This window comes from Callithrix jacchus, chromosome 10, assembly GCF_049354715.1.
Source record: "Callithrix jacchus isolate 240 chromosome 10, calJac240_pri, whole genome shotgun sequence".
Taxonomy (NCBI): Eukaryota; Metazoa; Chordata; class Mammalia; order Primates; family Cebidae; genus Callithrix; species Callithrix jacchus.
The window spans coordinates 10,565,845-10,583,081 of NC_133511.1; the positions used below are offsets into that span (position 1 = coordinate 10,565,845).

The window sequence follows — 17,237 nt, forward strand, 5'->3', positions numbered from 1 at the left end:
CAGGTGGCAGTCTTAAATCAAATTCATGTCTTTTAGACTTGGACATCACTTCTATTGGCAAGTAGTTTTAGATGAGAGGAAAACAGGCTAGGATTCAAAAGACAAAAGGCATCTCAGATCCCAAGCAGTTTCTGGCATATGATATTTTGATGATGTTAAGGTAAACAGATTAAGGATCTGCGGATTGTGTTCTTCATGAATTATAGAGATTTTGAAATTAAAGGGGAAGGTTCTCTGGGCAAAATGTGTTTTGCATTTGATTGAACCAAAACTGTACAAAGAGGCCTAAAAAAATGGTTATTTTGCAAGCAGCTGCTTTTCCCTCCTGTCCCTATTTAAACTTCTTTATCTTTTTAAACTTTTGTGGAAAAAATAGGAGTTTTGGAATGAAAAAAACCTAGATTCAAACAATCTGCAATAAATAAGCCATTGGTCGAGTTGCTTAATGATTGTAAACCTAGGTGTGTTCATTTCAAAAAGACAAACTGTACCTGGAGGAGCTATTGCAAGGCTTCAATAGACTGATATTAACAGCACCTAGCCAGCCCAGTGCCTGCAGTATGCAGTAGCTGCTTGGTGCTATAGTATTTTTGCTAAGAAGTATTCCTTTTGTAATACACACACACACACACACACACACACACACACACACACGAATTGCTTATTTCAAAAACATACTAATTTCAAATCACACTATGTTCTAGGAGCACAGGTACCCTCTCAGTAAGCTTCTTATCCCGACTTATCTTCTGTCAAGGACATTCTCAGTATTTTTGTTGGAGTTTGCTTTCAGAAATATCAATGACCAGTAGACATAACTTATTTGTTCATAAAGAAACCAACCTTAGAAACTAAATGGCTAAAAACAAAATGTCTGGGGAAATCATGGTGAAGACAACTCACAAAATCAGAGGAAAATCTAGAGAACCAAATCTCAGCAAGGACTGAAAGCAAATCAGCTCTAACGTTTCTGGGAGCAGGAACTACCTGTCATTTGGGAGAAGTATGTGATTCCTGGTCCAAAAAGCTTAAAAATGCTGCTGTGGATTATTGTTTCACTGCTCACGATCACATCTTAACATCCTGACTGAGTTATTTCAAGGACATGATTATCCTCCTACTGGCCGGGAATGGCTTTCACTTTTTTGCTTCAAAGTATGATGGTTCTAATATTTAGGGGTGGAACCTGCTAGAGGAAATGCCTGTTCATTAAATTTTAATATTCTGTACTTGGGGCTCATTTGCCTACTGTTGAATTATTAAGAATCTGCAAACTCTAAACATTATTTGAAAATGATGATTTTTCCTAATTACAGGTCTGGGAGATGAATTTATTTTAAATATTACTGACTATAAATTTGTCATGGGAATGCCTGGGCCAAAAGACTAGATGGACTTTTAAAAATTATTTTTGAGTAGATGAAGGAGATATAGTCAAATCAGCAATTGGATGAATTTAGAGAAGAAAAATCAGCAAATTCAAAAACTTTTAGTAGGCTGAGTAAGTATAATGCCACTTGAAGGGCAGCCTTTGATTTCTGGCCTATGTTATCCCTGTTAGCACCTGTCTCTGGTATTTGTGGGCTGCCTGGGTGCTCTGATGCTCAGACACTGGAATGGTTTCCAAGGAGATGTTATAACAAATTCTGTCAACGTTGCATGGGAGTTAGGCTTCTTAGTAAGCAATGCTGAATCACCTCCTCCCTAAGCTGGGTTGAGATGCCTTAGCTTAGAGGAAAAGGGTTTATTATAGCAAAACTGAATTCATAAAACTTTGCGCAGGCTCTGAGTCTGAGCCATATCTGACTGAAAGCCTTTGGTAACTGAGGACAGTTAACATGTCAGGGGACAGTCGCCAGGTCCCTGGGTATGATCAGGGCCTTTAGCTCTGGCTGGGAGTGTTAATGCCACAGCCTATTTTCCTGGATGGGGCCATCTTTGTGCACAGCTTTAGGTCTTTCAGCCCCTCTTCTTCCTCTCTCTGACAAGGCAACTGCTTCCAGGGAAGCTTCAACCAGCTTTGTGGAGGCACCACCTGACATCAACTACTTCCAGCCCTCTCATCCTTGCTACCTGCCCCAGAGCATCTCTGGAATTGTGGGGACACAGGGGACAGGAATTGGTGGGCAGTTGCTACTCCCTTTCATTTCTTGGGTAACTGTAGACCCCTCGGATAGTCTGATGGGATGGAGCATAATGGTGGCCAATTCAACATCCATCCTGTTTATTTTCTTCCTTCCCAGTTTTGCTTTCTTGTCCCTTCCTCTAGCTCCCTGGAATTACTTTCTAATTCAACTTCCTGCACATATGTCTCTTCCAAGTCTGCTCTGGAGAGAACCCAGGCTCAGACAACTTCTCAGGACTGTCATCGAAAATAAGCCTACCCTTCTTGCTACAGTCCCTGAGAAGGGTGATATGTTCTTTCATAAGACTTAATTTCAAGCAAGGATTAGAATCATTCTGTTTTCTCATAAGATAATAAAGCATTTACATGTACACACAAAATCATACCACTTTCCTATAAATGGCATTTTATGATTTCAGAACTTGACTGTTTTCTTAAGCACTTAAAGTTGAGTTGTTATTGCCTGTAACCTCAGCACAACCTTCACCTGGAATCTATAGCCCACTTGGCAGACAGCCTGGACAGATGAGTTAGCTTACCAACCTCATGAATAAGGTGATAGAACTGAAAGTAAGGCAGCAATAACTCGTTTCTCATTACAAAAACATAGGGACTTTGTGATTTAGAAGTTTGAGCAGGGAGGAAAGAGTGGTTTGTGGCTAGAACGAGGAAGAAGATCTTGTTAAAGAGATTCTGGCCCCATGTAATACTAGATTGCACTCTTGATAAGTTTTGTTTGAAGACTTGCTGTAATTTACATTCCAAGCTCCCATAATATAGCCACTAATTGTGTGCATCATGCTATGCCCTGTAGGGTACACAAATAATAAATGTTTTCAGTCATTAGAGGACTTGCAATTGAGTTGGGAAAAAGATAATTAGAGAACAATGTTTGACAGTAAATAGAATCAAGTTAGAGAAAGGAGAGTTCATATGAATTAATAATAAGCACACAATGAGAAGGGCACTGGAAGATGGCTGACTAGGAACAGCTCTGGATTGCAGTGCCCAGTGAAAATGCAGAGGATGAGTGATCACCACATTTCCAAATGAATTTTTACTGCCCACAGACCTGGAGATTCCTGGGCAGAAAAGTACCATGAGTCTCCAGCGTGGCTGTTTCAGCAGGCACCATGGGTCTCCACACAAAAACTCACCACAAATCGGGTGCAGTTTCAACTGGCGACTGGAATGTCTGAGAGACAGAGTCGCCCATTCAACTGAAAAAAAGGGGGCTGAAACAGGGGGCCAGGTGATCTGGCTCAGCTGCTTCCACCCCAACGAAGACCAGCAATCTGAAATGCTCTGGAATGAGAGTTTCGCAGCAAGCGCAGCTGGACCCAGGACAGTCCAGCTCTGTGGAGGGGAAGGGTGTCCACCATTACTGAGGCAGTCCACCATTACTGAAGCAGTCCATCATTACCAAGGCAGTCTGCCATTACGAAAGCAGTCTGCCATTACAGAGACAGTCCGCGATTGCCATTAGTGAAGCAGTTCTAACTATACCTCTATAAACAAAACTGCAAGGAAGTTTGCACTGCAGCTGGGCAGAGGCCACAGCAGCTCAGCACTGCCACAGCTGGCAGACTGTGACTAGGCTACATCCTTGCTGGGCAGGGCATGTCTGAAAAAAGGCAGCAGAATAAGGAACTTATAAATAAAGCCCCACCTTCCTGGGACAGAGCGCCTGGGAAAAATAGGTGGTTATGAGTTCAGCTGCAGCAGACTTAAACATACCTGCCCAGCAGCTCTGAATGAACAATGGAGCTCATAGCTCAGCACTTGAGCTTCTATAAGGGACAGACTGTCTCCTCAAGCAGCTCCCAGACCCCCATATAACCAAAGAGACACCTCATAAAGAAGAGCTCAGGCTAATGTCTGGCAGATATCCTTGTGGGACAAAGATAACAGAAGAAGAAACTGGCAGCAACCCTTACTGTTCTGCAGCTGCTGAAGGTGATCCCCAGGCAAACAGGGTCTGGAGTGGACTTCCAGCAGTCCTACAGTGTGGGGGGGGGGGCGCTGTTAGAAGGAAAACTGAGAAACAGAAAGAAATAACTTCATCAGCAACAAAAAGGACATCCACTCAGACCACATCTGAAAGTCACCAACTACAAACACCACAGATAGATAAATCCACAAAGATGGGAAGAAACCAGCACAAAAAGGATGAAAACACCCAAACCGGAATGCCTCTCCTCCTCCAAGGGATCACAACTCCTCACCAGCAAGGGAACAAGGATGGATGGAGAATGAGTCTGATGAATTGATGGAAACAGTCTTTAGAAGGTGGGTAATAACAAACTTCTCTGAGCTAAAAGATCATGTTCTAACCCAATGCAAAGAAACCAAGAACGTTGGAAAAAGGTTTGATGAAATGCTAATGAGAATAAACAGCTTAGAGAGGAATATAAATGAATTGATGGAGCTGAAAACACAAAACGAGGAATTTGTGAAGCATACACAAGTTTCAATAGGCAAATAGACCAAGCAGAAGAAAGAATATTAGAGATTGAAGATCAACTCAATGAAATAAAATAGTCAAGATTAGAGAAAAAAGAGTAAAAAGAAATGAACAAAGCCTCCAAGAAATATGGGATTATGTGAAAAGACTTAATCTACATTGGATAGGTGTACCTGAATGTGACAGAGAGAATGAATCCAAGCTGGAAAATACTCTTCAGGATATTATCCAGGAGAAATTCCCCAACCTAGCAAGGCAGGCCAGCATTTGAGTCAAGGAAATACGAGAACACCTCAAAGATTTTTCTCAAGAAGAGCAACCCCAAAGCACATAATCATCAGATTCACCAGGGTTGAAATGAAGGAAAAAATGCTAAGGGGAGCCAGAGAGAAAGGTCAGGTTACCCACAAAGGGAAGCCCATCAGTCTTACAGCAGATCTCTCAGCAGAAACCCTACAAGCCAGAAGAGAGTGGGGGGTCAATATTCAACATCATTAAAGAAAAGAACTTTAAACTTAGAATTTCATATCCAGCCAAACTAAGCTTCATAAACAAAGTAGAAATAACATCCTTTATGAACAAGCAATTGCTCAGAGATTTCATCACCACCAGGCCTACTTTACAAGAGCTCCTGAAAGAGGCACTAAACGTAGAAAGAAACATCTAGTACCAGCCACTTCAAAAATGGCAAAGAGCATCAACACAATGAAGAAACTGCATCAACTAACAGGCAAAACAACCAGCTAGCATCAAAATGGCAGGATCAAATTAACACATAATAATATTAACCTTAAATGTAAATAGGATAAATGCCCCAATCAAAAGACACAGACTAGCAAATTGGATAAAAAGTCAAAACCCATCGGTGTGCTGTATCCAGGAAAATCATCTCACATGCAAGGATACAGGTAGGCTCAAAATAAAGGGATGGAGGAAGATTTATCAAGCAAATGGAGAGCAAAAAAACAGCAGGAGTTGCAATCCTAGTCTCTGATAAAATAGACTTTAAATGAACAAAGATCAAAAGAGATGAAGAAGGGCATTACATAATGGTAAAAGGATCAATGCAACAAGAAGAGCTAACGATCCTAAATATATACGTATCCAATACAGGAGCACCCAGATACATAAAGCAAGTTCTTAATGACATAAAAAGAGACTTAGACTCCCACACAATAATATTAGGAGACTTTAACACTCCACTGTCAATATTAGAGAGATCAATGAGACAGAAAATTAACAAGGATATCCAGGACTTGAACTCAGACCTGGACCAAGCAAACCTAATAGACATTTACATTTACTTTCCACACCAAATCCATGGAATATACATTCTTCTCAGCACCACATCACACCTACTCTAAAACTGACCACCTAATTGGAAGTAAATCACTCCTCAGCAAATGCAAAAGAATGGAAATCATAACAAACAGCCTCTCAGATCACAGTGCAATCAAGTTAGAACTCAGAATTCAGAAACTAACTCAGAACGGCACAACTTGATGGAAACGGAACAACTGGCTCCTGAATGTCAACTGGATAAACAGTGAAATGAAGGCAGAAATAAAGATGTTCTTTGAAACCAACGAGAATGAAGACACAACATACCAGAATCTCTGGGACACATTTAAAGCAGTGTCTAGAGGAAAATTTATATCAATAAATGCCCACATGAGAAGCAACGAAAGAACTAAAATCAACACCCTATCATCAAAATTGAAAGAGCTAGAGGAGCAAGATCTAAAAAACTCAAAAGACAGCAGAAGACAAGAAATAACTAAGATCAGAGCAGAACTGAAGGAGATAGAGACACAAAAAACCCTTCAAAAAATCAATAAATCCAGGAGCTGCTTTTTGAAAAGATCAACAAAATAGACCACTAGCCAGATTAATAGAAAAGAGAGAAGAATCAAATAGATGCAATTAAAAAATCATAAAGGGGATATCACCACAGATACCACAGAAATACAAACCACCATAAGAGATTACTACAAACAACTCTATGCACATAAACCAGTAAACCCAGAAGAAATGGATAAATTCCTGGACACTTGCACTCTCCCAAGCCTAAACCAGGAAGAAGTTGAATACCCTGAATAGACCAATAACAAGGTCTGAAGTTGAGGCACAAATTAATAGTTTACCAACCAGAAAAAGCCCAGGTCCAGATGGGTTCACAGCCAAATTCTACCAGATGTACAAAGAGGAGCTGGTACCATTCCTTCTGAAATGATTCCAAGCAATACAAAAAAAGGGAATCCTCCCCAAATCATTTTATGAGACTAACGTCATCCTGATACCAAAACCTGGCCGAGACTCAACAAGAAAATAAAACTTCAGACCAATATCCATGATGGATATAGATGCAAAAATGTTCAATAAAATACTGACAAACTGATTGCAACAGCACATCAAAAAGCTTATCCATCACAATCAAGTAGGTTTAATCCGGGGGATGAAAGACTGGTTCAACATATAGAAGTCTATAAATGTAATTCACCACATAAACAGAACCAAAGACAAAAACCACAATTATCTCAATAGATGCAGAGAAGGCCTTTGACAAAATTCAACAGCCTTTTATGCTAAAAACTCTCAATAAACTAGGTATAGATGGAACGTATCTCAAAATAATAAAAGCTATTTATGACAAACCCACAGCCAGTATCATATTGAATGGGCAAAAACTGGAAGCATTCCCTTTAAAATCTGGCACTAGACAAGGATGTCCTCTCTCACCACTCCTATTCAATATAGTACTGGAAGTTCTAGCCAGAGCAATCAGATAAGAAAAAGAAATAAAGGCTATTCAAATAGGAAAGAAGGAAGTCAAATTGTCTCTATTTGCAGATGACACAATTGCATATTTAGAAGACCCTATTGTCTCAGCCCAAAATCTCCTTAAAGTAATAAGCAACTTCAGCAAAGTCCCAGGATACAAAATCAATGTGCAAAAATCACAAGCATTCCTATACACCAATAACAGACTTAAAGAGAGCCAAATCAAGAACGAACTGCCATTCACAATTGCTACCAAGAGAATAAATACCTAGGAATACAACTAACAAGGAACGTAAAGGACCTCTTCAAGGACAACTACAAAGCACTGCTCAAGGAAATGAGAGGACACAAACAGATGGAAAAACATTCCATGTTCATGGTTAGGAAGAATCAATATCATGAAAATGGACATACTGCCCAAAGTAATTCATAGATTTAACGCTATCCCCATCAAGCTACCAATGACCTTCTTCACAGACCTGGAAAAAGACACCTTAAACTTTATATGGAACCAAAAGAGAGCCCACATAACCAAGTCAATTCTAAGCCAAAAGAACAAAGCTGGAGGCATCACTCTACCTGACTTCAAACTATACTACGAGTCTACAGAAATCAAAATAGCATGGTACTGGTACCAAAATAGGGATATAGACCAATGGAACAGAACAGAGGCCTCAGAGGAAATGCCACACATCTACAACAATCTGATCTTTGACAAACCTGACAAAAGCAAGCAGTGGGGAAAGGATTCCCTGTTTAATAAATGCTGTTGGGAAAACTGGCTAGCCATATGCAGAAAGCAGAAACTTCCTGACACCTTACACTAAAATTAACTCCAGATGGCTTAAAGACTTAAACATAAGACCTAACACGATAAAAACCTTAGAAGAAAACCTAGGCAAAACCATTCAGGACATAGGCATAGGCAAGGACTTCATTGCATTGGCATGAAGTCCTTCATGCATCAAAAGCATTGGCAACAAAAGCCAAAATAGACAAATGGGATCTAATTAAACTCCAGAGCTTCTGCACAGCAAAAGAAACAATCATTAGAGTGAACTGGCAACCAACAGATTGGGAAAAAATTTTTGCAGTTTACCCATCTGACAAAGAACTTATATCCAAAATCTACAAAGAACTAAAACAGATTAATAAGAAAACAAACAAACAAATCCATTCAAAAGTGAGCAAAGGATATGAACAGACACTTTTCAAAAGAAGACATATATGAGGCCAACAAACATATGAAAAAATGCTCATCATCACTGGCATTAGAGAAATGCAAATCAAAACTACAGTGAGACACCATCTCATGCCAGTTAGAATGGCGATCATTAAAAAATCCGGAGACAACAGATGCTGGAGAGGATGTGGAGAAATAGGAACACTTTTATCCTGTTAGTGGGAGTGTAAATTAGTTCAACCATTGTGGAAGACAGTGTGGTGATTCCTCAAGAATCTAGAAATAGAAATTCCATTTGACCCAGCAATCCCATTACTGGGTATATATCCAAAGGATTATATATCATTCTATTATAAGGATACATGTACATGTATGTTCACTGCAGCACTGTTTACAATAGCAAAGACCTGGAACCAACCCAAATGTCCATAAATGATAGACTGGACTGGGAAAATGTGGCAAGTATACACCATGGAATACTATGCAGCCATAAAAAATGATGAGTTCATGTCCTTTTTAGGTCCATGGATGAATCTGGAAACCATCATTCTCAGCAAACTGACACTAGAACAGAAAATCAAACACCACATGTTCTCACTCATAAGCAGGTGTTGAACAATGAGAACACATGGACACAAGGAGGAGAGCATCACACACTGATGTCTGTGGTGGGTGACTAGGGGAGGGCCAGTGGGAGGCAGGGAGTTGTGGAGGGATAACATGGGGAGAAATGACACATACAGGTGATGGGGATGGAGGCAGCAAACCACATTGCCATGTATGTACCTATGCAACAATCCTGCATGTTCTTTACATGTACCCCAGAACCTAAAATGCAATAAAAAACATATATGTGTGTATATATATATATATTTTTTATTGCATATGTGTGTGTGTGTATATATATGTGTGTATATATATATATATATATATACATATATATATATATATATGATATATGAAGAACACAATGAATGGAGATAGGATTTTGTCCTGAAAGACCTTAAAGAAGAAACACGTGTCAAGTTACAAAGTAGCCAATTTAGGATGGTAAAAAAGTTTGATTATCCCACACAGTGGTAAGAATATGAACAAAGTTATGAAAAAATCATTCATTTTGTCATCTGCACCCACTTTGTGCTAAGCATCATATCTTGTACTGGAAATATAGTGTGTCTTATCATCATAAGACACATTGGAACGTACCTCACTGAGCTTGTAGCCTACAGCTAGGGGACTTGTGAATGAGCTTGGTCTGCACTGAACCACCTGCCCTGGAGCAAGTGCTATTCTGAGGAGTCCCTTGAAAGACAAAAAAAGAGAAATATTAATAACTTTATAAGAAAGAATGTGTTTAGATTTTTATTTCTGCAGTGCAAAACATTTGTATCATAAATGTCACCTTTTATCATTATCTTAATTCAAGTTGTATAATACATGTTTCTTTTTCTGGGGAGCTGAGAAGTTTAATTCGCAGACCGCTGTCTTTTTGATCAGTAAGTTCTTACGTTAATATATATATTTTCTTTCCAGAAAAATAAATGAGGATAACATTCTATGTTGATATTCAGAACTTCTCATTTATTGCTCTCCTAATCAGAGCCATGGCAGACACATATTTCTACATACTAAGAAATAGACCCTTTTCTTCAAGAGTCTGGCTTTAGGCTTTAGGTAAATATCAATTTAGAAGATTCTTAAGCAAACTTATGCTCAAATTCTCTCTAATTACTGTAATTTGTCAACGTTTTCTTTAGAATTGGAGATAAAAGGAAGTAATCAGGTATGAAGGGACAAAGACTACCTAGGGATGTTATAGGATCTAAGCCTATTTCTTTTGTTTGTTTTCTAAGCCTATTTCTTAACGTATATCGAACTAGACTTCAGACAAATACCTGGGGCATATGGAATGTCATTGGAAACAGCACCCAAGCACTACCTCTTTTCACTTGAGTAAGGAAATCCACCCTTACCTCCTTAAATGCCTGCAATGATATATATTTCAAAGATAGGAGACAATCACAGAACTGACCTGGCAGTAGTTGTTTCATGGTGATGAAGAGCAGAGAGAAGTAATTTGTGAGGATTGTGGCTTCCTAACTGCTGATCTCATGATGCAGAGAGCTGTCAGTGTGGAAAGAAAGTTGATTTAAAAGCAGTTGGTGGCTTATCTAACACAAATTTGATGAGTAAAATGAAAAGAAGCTCTGACACTGTCAAGGTAGATTTTAAAATATTGATGGCGTGAAGGCCTTGGAGAAACTTCCTTTTGGTTTGCTGTCCCTGGCACCACAGCCATTGTCTTTCATCAGCCTCATTCTCTGGTTTGCAACCTGGAATTTTTATTGCATGGACCTCAGTGATAGTCATTAGTCATGCATGATTCCTCAACACCGTTGCTAGTTAATATCAGTTTTGATGAATGTTTTAAGAAGTGAAATCTCTTGCTTGTGTCACAATGTGTTTTTCCTCATTCTCTCAAAGAAATGGAGGGGATGTGGTAAGGCAGGATTGGTTGGCTTGGGGCAGAAATAGCTTTATTTGGGGAGTTGGAAAGAGCAAGTCTACAAGTGTGGCCTCCACCCCTGGTTCTGAGGTGCTTGGACTCGGAGGTCTTGTCAGGCAATCTTTCCTTTGCTCATGCAGGTTTCTAGAATCTTGGAATAAGTAGCATCAACCTATTAGCTCTCAAAAAATTTCTAGAGAGAATGAGGCTCTCTCAGCATCATAGCAAGAGTCATTTTGGTTCCCTGTATTTCTACTCAGTTCTCAACACCAAAGTATAGAAATCCAAAAAGCTTTGACTTTGACTACGGAATTAGACTCAAACCATGAAAGGAGACTGTATTTGTCTCTACGATGAACGGATATGTAAGATGCTCCTAGATGGCAAGCAGATAGTCCAAAAACCAATACAAACTGACAAAGCTCTACAGCCTATAACTTCCTTTCTTAAAATGTTACCGGTGTCACTAAAAAACTCACAAACACCTGGGAAGTCGACATTGAAATCCATTTCATAAATAAGGATAATGGAGTCTGTTCCAACTGGACCACTTATGAGTGAATGCGCCAAGCTGAGACTCCTATCTACCCTATCTCAGGATTCTGTCCATTACGGCCTGCAGTCCCCTTGAGTAAGTGAATTGCTTTGAATGCCGCTGAGATGACTTAGCTAGTTATCTGTATTTACCTGAGCAGTGAGAAATTTTTACTGATACCTTCAGTATCTCTTGAGAAATCAGGTGAATGAAGGTGTGAAAACAATTCTGCCAAGATGGAAATAGGATTTCAATGGTGGTGTTCAAGAAGATCATTTCATTCACTACTGCAAAGTGATAGAGCGTGAAGCAAAGAGCCAGGAAAACAGTTTTCAATCATTACTATCTGCTTGGGCTACAGGGATATCTGCCAATTGTCAATTTAACTTAGTAAGATTCCTTTTTCTTTTCCAAATGAAAACTTCTCTTTGAAGACAAAACTAAGACAGTAAATTGATTTTCCCAGAAGTCTAGCTATTCGGTTATATCAGTTAGGAGCTGGTAAGGCGCCAAGGCAAATGAAACATAATTTGCAGAAGCCAACCGTGGGGCTTCCCATAATTCCCAGTGTCATGCTATTGTCCCGCTTCATTTATGGCTCCCATCTCTGTGCAGAGCCCTTGGCTGGTGCTTACACATATTCTCTCATATAAGCTTCGTAGTAATCCTGCAGGAGAGGGGAAGGGATGTGCCTGTGGCTACACAGCTAGTAAGCCTAGGAGGTAGGATCGACACTGGGGACCATGTTCCAACAAACTCTCAGTACCAGAGTTTTCAAACTTTGTCTTTTAGAGATACTTTGGGATGCTGGAGGGGCTACGAGGCACAGGTCAAGGTTATTGCCCTCTGCCTGTGCACCGCATCCTCTATCTTATCTCTTTCACATATCATGGGGTTCCTGAAGCCTAGAGCTCACCAAACTTATAAAGCAACTTAGATACACAAGGAGAGTATAGTTTCTTTATTTGGTCTATAGCTGATGCTGATGAAGAGGCCTCGTCTGATGACAAACTGAGAAAAGGAAGTTAAGTAGCTATCCTGAGTAGTTTAGTCTTAGTTCACTCTAACCTGTAAGTGTCCTTTTCTAAAAAATGAAGTCTTTCAGAGGGCCACCTCACCCACACTTTCTATCTTCAAAAGGCAGAAGACATAACCCAGAGGGCATATGAGGGAGGGATGTTTGCCTTTCCTGACCTCTTCTGTCACAATGATCCTAGGCTGCCTGGGTACCAGGAACTCAGATGCTCAATGGTGAAGTCACCGGGGGTCTATCCTTTTAGCTCCTGGCAAAGCTCCCAGGCTGAATGGCCTCCTTCTCATGTTACGAGTCTTCCGAGGACTGGCTGTGACTCATTTGTCACTGGTCCAAACAGCCAGCCCTGCAATCTTTATTAACTAAAAGACACCTATTCCCTTAGAAGAGAACCCCCTCTGGCTAAACTGGCTCCTACTAAACTAGACAGTGAGAATTTCCCTGCTGGTCTTAACAAATCTACTCTCAACTCCAAAAAGTTGTAAGCAGATTTAGTTACACATGAAATAGAAATGATTGCTTTTCCTCAATCAATAGACCAGTGATTTGACAGCATTTGTGATCAATGAGAATCAAGAAATTAAGAATGTTAACCTGGAAAGCCCTGCAAAGGCTGTCCATACCCGTCCTCCACCACCTTAAAGAACTGAAAAACCTGGAACCCAGAGAGATGAAGCAGTAGGCCTGGTCACAGTACCAGTTTATGATGGAGTTAGATCTTGACCAATCCCCCGACTTTCAAGTCCCGTGTTTAAGTGCCCACCACACAGACCATCAGTCATAAACCCTTATCGGTCAGAATGGTTGAGGGCTGTCTTCAGTGCCTGAACACCAAATTACAGGCATGTTACATTTTCACAAAGTTAACCTATCAGAAAGAATAACTGCAATTGCTTTGGTACACACCAGTTGTCTATGAAATCCTTTGAGCCCAAGGAGGTCAAGCACATTTCTTTTCAAGTGATGTGCCCGTAGTCTCTTATGTATTTCAAAGGTATACAAGAGACCAAGACTGAGGAGATAGAATTTGCACAAACCAACTCAGAAAGATTTTTTATTTTATCAATAGTTCCTTATCTCTATTCACTCTAGCTTCAAAATAATGCTACCTTGGGGGAAACATAATAGAAGATTTTTAGCAGAAAATATATTCAGTAATAAGAAACAAGCAAAAAAACTCCACAATGAATGCTAATGTGCTGCCTAAAAACTTCATCTTCAATTCTCCATCCAGTGTGAACTATTCAAAATAAAATGTAAAAATGATGATTTTGCAGATGTGATACTATCCCTAAGGGGAGGATGCAGTGGGGATTGTCAAAAAGATAAACTGCTTTTAAAAGCAGAAGAAAATGTTGTTGATTAGAAATGCCTTTTCCCCTACATTGCAGACTACTGATTCTGGGTAGGATGGTGGGACTTTTTAGGAAGCTCAGGTGGTTGTTTTAGTCTCCAGAAGCACATGCCGGCCTGGCTTTTGGGACCATGTGATTCTTCAATGACTCCTATTGCTTCCAAGGCCACCGAGTCAGAGATCTCCAATTTCAGGCCTCCCACTGTCAGAATCTGTCTCCTCCCCACCAATCCCACCCCACCACCCCAGGGTACCAGCAACACCTCATTTCTCCTGGGCTGGGTCATGGCCTCTTCAGGTAGCATCTGGGGAAGCTATGGCAGCAACTGGGTCCTGTGATAAAGAGGCATGAGGGTTCACTCACTGGGGACTGTTCTAGGCTGAGTTGTATCTCTCTAATTGAAGTACTACCTCCTAGTATCTCAGAAAGTGACCTTATTTGGAAATAAAGATGTAATTAGATGTGATTGTAGATGTGATTAGTGAAGATGAAGTTGTACTGGAGTAGAATAAGTCCCTAATCCAATATCACCAGGGTCCTTATAAAAAGGGGAAACTGGGACACGGATATGCATAGAGGGAAGACAGTATAAAAAGACACCATGAGAACATCATCTCCAGGCCAAGGAATGCCTGAGGCTACCAGAGCAAGGGGAGAGGCTTAGAACAGACTCTCTCTCACAGCCCTTATATGGAACCAATCCTGCCTATATTTTGATTTTGGACTTCAAGCTTCCAGAACCATGAGACAATAAATTTCTGCTGTGTAAGCTATTTAGGTTTTGTTAATTTGTTTGTTAAGAAATGAACAGAGGGAACTTCTCTACTATTCCCATCCCATAGAATCACTTTCCTAGTCTTCCTCCACTATTGCCCAAATCTTCCCCTTCTAAAACTGGGCTGTCCTTAAATAACCATATTTGTGCTTAGTTCAGGCCTCATCTCTCTCCTAGGGCATGGAAATTTTGTATGTGGCTGTGGAATGTGGAGTCTTGTCCCTTGTTTTGGAAGCAATAAAGCACGCAGGTCAAAAGCATAGGCTTGGCAGTCAGAAAGCACAGTGTTTAATCTTTTCCTAGCGTCTCAACCTTGAGAACTTAAAGAAGCATGAACTTCTCATCTGTTAAATGGGGCACTAATTCTCCTCAACTTGTATGATAGGTGAGATTGTAAAAGGAAGGCACTTAGCGCAATTCCTGACACATAAGCACCTCTATTAATGAGAGCTATTAAAAATAGTACTTAGTAGGGGGAGCTTTAGGCACAGAGAAACAGGGGTGGGGGTGTGTGCATGGAGTCTTTTCAGCTCTCTGAAATTAGACTAGACAGCTGCCTACTCGGTTATGTAACTCTCGAGTCACATTTATAGTCTCCATTAAGCCGAATAACCTCATGACCCCTGTGTGTCTTAGAGGATCTAAGAAAATATAGATTTTTACATGAAAATGAAAGGGTCTGCTGAGCCACAAGATGCTAGTGATATCCAGAACGAAGTAATGCTGTCCCCTCCTTCTTCCAGCAGGGTGAGAGGAGTCAGCACATACAGTCCAGGTGCCTAGAGTCAGTAAAACCCAACCCTGATGTCAAAACGCAGCTCCCCTTCTATTCATCTGCATGAACATGCACCACTGTCTTCGTCTCTCTGAGCTCTAAGCCCCTTACCTGTAAGTGGTCATGAAGGATAGTGTGGTTGTTCACAAATATTTCCTGCTGTTCTCATGGGATGTTACAATCCCCCACCCCAATCATACCACACCTGTCCCTACGACTTGCTTTGGCCAATGAAAAGGGAGAGGACACGATGATTATGGCCTCAGGCCTCTTCTTACCTCTGTTATCATGGAAGCACCTGTCAAGATGGCACCACTATTAGCCTGGTCCTGAGTGTCTACAATAAGTAAGTCACCTTCATGAACTATGATGGGCAAGGACCACAAGCAATAAACCAACTTTGCTGCTTTAAGACCCTGAAATACTAGGGTTGTTTGTTTCTACAGCACAACCTAGCTAGCTCATTTGGACTGATACAGGTAGGAATTTAGACATATCCTTTATGGAGACCTGGGGAATAACTTTTCGAATATAAAGTGCCTTATAATTATAGGCCAATACTTGAGAGAAAAAAGAAACTTTAATTCCTATAAATTATCCCCTACTCCTACCAAAAATTATGATTAATAATTAAATATTAGTTGAGAAAAAAACAAACAAAAAAAATCCCCACTGATCAGACAAACTCCTTTCTCTCAAAGTACAGAGAAAAGAAGGAGATATGAATTTGAATTATTCACAGCAGACTTGAAAAGAAGCACCTTGGAAGCTTGCTTAAATGAGGCCATCCTCCCACTGGCTGTCTCAAGTCTCTTACCTTCTGATTTTTGCCTTTCTGTGCATACTTCAAATGTCTAAGAGAGCTACTTGAAAATTGCATTTTTCTTTATATTTGAGAGGAAACCCATCAAATATGCACATAAAGTCATAATGTTGCAGGTCAAAAAGACAGAATTCAATTATTTAGAAGGCACTCATTTGTTCCCTGTAAAGCTTATTATATGCATTATTTATCATACGGAGAAAGCAACATGGGCTTTCTTATTCACGTGACAAATTCACCAATGACCCTAGAGGAAACTTCTGTTTTGTTGTCCCTAATGTAGAAAGTCTTAGCATGAGTCATCAAAGGAAAAAAAAAGATAATGCCCAAAACATAGTTGACACAGTATTTCACTTTCATGTTTATATTTAAATAGGTGAATGCCAAAAATTCTGCTAATTTTCTTCAACCAGATTAATTAAACCACACAGAAGACTTTAGCCAGAAGTATCCAACCGACATCCTCATTCCACTCCTTATTTAGTTAATTCCTGCTCCATTGCAAATGAACAACATTAACTCACTGATTATTACTTTTCTTAAAGTTTCTGAGAAAACAGAATTGCCTTTTCTCATTTGAAAAATCCCTTCTATTTCATTTGCACCTTTCTGGGACCAAGATAATTGTTTTAAAACAGAGGCAAGCTCAAGCCTTCTTTCCTTCCAATTCTTGCTGAGCTATAGGTTGAAACGGAAAGTAAATAAATGGTAATAATGTTAACCAAGGAGGCTGCCATTATAGGGAAATTGGAACAAGACATGTCTGGGGTGAAAAGGCTGAAGAAACTACAACTTAGAGCTGATCTGTTTTAGGACATCAGTGAGACCTGGTATGCTCCTTCTAGAATGAATAAGTCAGGAATTGTGGGGAGGTGTAGGAAT

General features: G+C 40.0%; 1 long non-coding RNA gene across 1 annotated transcript in view; it reads right to left on the reverse strand.

Annotated features, from left to right (window-relative positions):
• LOC144578035 (uncharacterized) overlaps positions 1-10,710 on the reverse strand; it is a 153,820-nt gene extending 143,110 nt beyond the window's left edge. The window contains exons 1-2 of the long non-coding RNA XR_013523031.1: positions 10,586-10,710; positions 9,760-9,855 (exon numbers count right to left, since the gene is read on the reverse strand). This is a non-coding gene — a long non-coding RNA (uncharacterized LOC144578035). The remainder of the gene's footprint in view (positions 1-9,759; positions 9,856-10,585) is intronic.
• Between the last annotated feature and the right edge of the window lie 6,527 nt (positions 10,711-17,237).